Source organism: Palaemon carinicauda, chromosome 1 (assembly GCF_036898095.1).
Source record: "Palaemon carinicauda isolate YSFRI2023 chromosome 1, ASM3689809v2, whole genome shotgun sequence".
In the NCBI taxonomy this organism is placed as follows: Eukaryota; Metazoa; Arthropoda; class Malacostraca; order Decapoda; family Palaemonidae; genus Palaemon; species Palaemon carinicauda.
The window spans coordinates 17,157,682-17,162,681 of record NC_090725.1 but is presented as its reverse complement, the minus strand read 5'-3'; the positions used below and the strand labels follow the sequence as shown (position 1 = coordinate 17,162,681).

Below are 5,000 nucleotides of genomic sequence, written 5' to 3'. Positions count from 1 at the left end.
CCAAGATAACCATAGATATCTGCACCCCAAACAGACTACACGGAGTCATAGATCAAATAGAAATAGATTGCAACGTGGGCAGATACTTACTTACTTTTACTTTTACGGGTTTATTTCTCGCCCTCCGTCAGACACTAAAAGTCTGTTCAGGCGGGCCTTGGTGTGTGAAAAAAATAATTTCATTCCAGTTAATATTTTGCTCTGTATCTTATCAGTTATTTCGCTAGCATTTGTATTCAGGCTTAATAGTTTTCAGGTCACTATTATAACACTTTCTAAAAAGATAAGTCTTCAGGTTTTTCTTGAAGGCTGCCACATTTTTGGTATTCTTTATATTCATTTATCGTTCATATTATATGTTATATGACTGCGAAATTCTTTTATTATAACCACAATATGTGTGTAAGAATACATAGTGTAACAGTTGAAATTAACCTCTAGAGACTCGAAAAGTTTTTACGATTTCCCCGGAGGTCACTGACACTTGAAATATGTGATTGATATAAAATCCCCTTTTCCGATATAATTTGAGTATATCATTTGATTGGAAAAGTAATATATGGTTAGACATCGGTCCTAATTCGAAGGATTGTTTATGAAATATGACAGTTTTTTATATAGAGATCATGATAGAAGGAGCTTCTGGCAATAATAATAATAATAATAATGATAATAATAATAATAATAATAATAATAATAATAATAATAATAATAATAATAATAATAGTAATAATAATAATAATAATAGGGTTGATGCGGTTTTTCATTGTTTACAAAAATACTTGTACAAAATGTAATTTTCAAATTACATCGGGTCTACCCGACGATTGCTAAAGACCCACATCGATTTCCATAGCGATTTTCAGTCACCCATAATATCAATGATAATAATGATAATGAATGAAAATCCCTTAGGTTTATCATTGAACCAGTGTGAAGACTAAAGGCCTTATGGAAATCGATGCGGGCTTTCAGCAATCGTCTGGTAGACCCGATGTAATTTGAAAATTACACTTCGTAAAAGTGAACCTGTAAACAACGAAAGACCGTATCAACTCCGTAAGCGTGTCCTTGAACCTATGAAAAGTTTGTCAATATCCAAGTGATTTTTTTTAACTATGATCTTAAAATCAATATACCTTATAGAACGAAGTGCTCAGGGGTGCTGTGAGCCAGCGACTAAAATTTATATATATATATATATATATATATATATATATATATATATATATATATATATATATATACATATATCTATATATATTTATATATAAGATAGTATTTTAGGACCCTCCGAACATTTGAAGCTATATATATATATATATATATATATATATATATATATGTATGTGTATATATATATATATATATATATATATATATATATATATATATATATATATATAAAATAATCCTTATACTTTGATACATTAAAGTTTGGATTCTCTTAACGACCTCGGGATCAGAGCCCCAACCGAGATCACTCAAAGACTATAGAGTGATTTCGCCTGGGGCTCTGATACCGAGGTCGTTAAGAGAATCCAGACTTTAATGTATTGAAATATATGGCTTATTTGAAATATGAAAAAACACGTTAAATGTGCAAAATATATCATGTATATATGTCTATATAAACTGTATATATATATATATATATATATATATATATATATATATATATATGTATATATATATATATATATATATATATATATATATATATATATATATACACACATATACATATACATATACATATATATATATATATATATATATATATATATATATATATATATATATATATTTATATATATATATATATATATATATATATATATATATATGTATGTATATATATATATGTATATATATATATATATATATATATATATATATATATATATAAAAGATAGTATTTTAGGAACCTCAGAACGTTTGAAGCTAGGCCGAAAAATATGATTTAGAAGTTTATGGGCAATTCTGTCAAAAAGGTGCGAAGGGTAACAATTGTTTATAAAAATGAAGTTTCTTCTTGGAAATTATGCTATCTTAGATTAAAGTAACATTTCGTAACCTTGAATTTACTGGAACAACTACTAAGAAATTAAGACTCAAACCAGTATATGTTATTTTTTAAATACCGGAAAAAATCTCTTATTTGAGCTTGAAAGATTTCTGTCAAGTTATGGTAACTGAACATCTGTTTCCATCTCTACAATAAAAGTCATATTTGGGTGAATTCTATGTACACATTCGAAAAACATGTCAGCATGGGATGTTTCACTCAATAGTAATAACGTATCATTAACGTATCGTTTATAAAAAAAGGGGACAATGTCCGAGGTATATTTCTTCTAAGTGACACATGAATACAGTATATTGGCGAAGCTAGGACCCAAAGGTGACCCTGTTGTCATGCCATCAACTTATTTAAATAATTTGGGCATCAATTATGGAAATTTCTGAAACTGTCTAAGTCAAAGCCAATGAAAATGGAAATATTCTGTCGGCATGTAATGCATGTGTAGTAAGCAACACACAAACAAATGAAGAATGTCCTCTCTAAGTTTTCTTCTATACTACGACCGTCACTAGACTCCACGTTAAAAATTCTTTTATTATAATAAGCTACTCTAAACTCTATTATCATTCCATTGTTATGTAATCTATAGTAAACCTTACCGACAATAACCATTGATTGTAAAAATGTAACGCTCACCCTTATATGACCACATGGATGTCAATAAATACCTGCGCTGTCTGTAAATAAAGTTAATTGCTCAGGAACCTTTACATTAACGATTCCTCTGGTCCCATTACATTGATGGCCAAAGTATTGCCTTGAAAACCCAGCCCGCCTAACACCTGACCACTTTGTCTACCGTATCCTCTGACGATGACCACTACCGACCCCAACTCAACTGTCCACGCTGCCACAGTGAGACTCCTGCCCTTTACCAGGAAAAATGCATTAGCCTGGTTTCAGCCTGACGAGATTCAATTCTGTATTAAAGGTGTAACTTGCTTAAACCCTAAATCCGACTATGTTGTTACGATCCCCGATGACACCTTCCCAGTAATCTCCTACTCCCTTTGTGAGCAAAGAGACGCCATCATAGAGTATGATACACTCAAATCATTCCTCCTGGAGCAGTACTCACTGTCACCAGCCGCCCATGTAGCCAAGGTTCTTCAGTTCCCTCAACAACTGTTGGGGGAACAAAGTGCGTCGATGGCCCCTAGCGAAATGATCAGTATTGATCGCCTTCACCAAGCTGTATACAGCTCTTCTCGTGAAGTGAACGTAGTTCGTGCCCGACAACTACCAGAACTGGTGTGAGCCACCATTCCTGATGTTGACACCTTACCAATTAAAGACCTGACGACCAGAGTCGACGCCCTTATGGATAGCTACTTCCTCTCCATCAGGAACTCCATCAACAACTCCACTCATGATGAAGGGGGCAATTATACAATACCGACTGAAATGGAGGTGAATGTTGTAGGCCATCAACGCCCACCTAGTGACAAGCGTAGGAGGCAACAAAGCCACCCACTACCCAACTATGTCACCGATGCCCGCGCCTCAACTAACACCCTCTAAAGCCACTAGATGATGCCCCTCGCCTTCCGTTGTGCTACTACCACTCCAGTTTCAGCACTGCTGCTAGGAAATGTGCTACCGTATATCAATGGTAAACAAATGTCTAAATAGATCATCACATGAGCTGGCGGCCTCTCCATTAACTAATCTCATTGTTTTGCATTATTCTGGATGTAATGAATGATTCCTGGTAGAGATACTGGTGCCTGCCATTCCGTCTTAGGGGCACGACCCAGCCATACTAAGACTGCTGATGTTCGCCTGGTAGCTGCCAACAGATCTGCTATTCCCATTAAAAGTTACGAGGTGCTGACACCATCGTTTGGGGATGCTAAGCACCAGTGGAATTTCATCGTTGCTGATCCCACACTACTTCCTTGCCTACTTCTACCTCCTAGTTGACATCGCACATCAACACTTAGTCCTTGCCATCTCTTACTCATCCAAACTTTTATCACTCACTCTCTTTAACCTCGCTCTCCATGTTAGCACACACATGGACACCTACGTACACCTCCTTACTTTAAATCCCGACATCTTTAAGTCAAAACTACGCCAGATGCCAACAGTTTCTATCAAGCACATTATTATCATCATATCAAGACGACAGGGCTCCCAGTGTTTGCAAGATTTAGACATTTGGCAGCGGACCATTTGGCAGCTGCTAAACTTGTATTTGCATTCAAGTACATGGTACTCACCCCTGCACATTGCCCTGAAGAAGGATGGATCCATACACCCTTATGGGGAGTACAGGAGTCTTAACATTCATACGAAACCAGACACTACCCTTTCCACAACATTGGTGAAATCACTACCTACCTTCACTGCTCTAAATTATTCTCGACCCTTGACCTTCTGAAGGGGTATTATCATATCAGGTGCCTATGAATGCAGAAGACATGCCAAAAACCACCATCACCACTCTTTTTGGCACACATACTTTCAATTACTCCTGTTTTGGCCATCGTTATGCAGGGGCAGGGGTCATGTTACAATGATAACTGATGGATGGTATCTTAAGGGACCTTCCCTTCTGTGTATTTTATGTAGATAACATACTAAAATTCACCCCTCCAAAGATAACCACTTACGTCACCTACTCATTGTCCTCGACCGCCAGCAGTAGAGTGGCCTTGTAATCAGGTATGACATGTGTACCTTTGGTTTATAGGTTTAAAGGCCACTCATGAATAGCAGAGGGAAGGGGCAGGGGCAATGCCCTAAAGAATGACCATATATACATATGATCAGCCCCACTGTCCCTCTCCACGTAAGTTAGAACCAGGGAGGGCCAAAAAATGGCTGCTGATGACTCAGTAGCTAGACCTATAAGCTTCTTCAAACCCACCATCCTTAGCTCACAAGGATGGTGAGGTTGCAGAAAACCTAA

General features: G+C 36.1%; 1 protein-coding gene across 1 annotated transcript in view; it reads left to right on the top strand.

Annotated features, from left to right (window-relative positions):
* The window catches only part of LOC137647155 (tol-Pal system protein TolA-like), a 12,323-nt gene that overhangs the window by 1,040 nt on the left and 6,283 nt on the right, over positions 1-5,000 (top strand). The window lies entirely within an intron of this gene.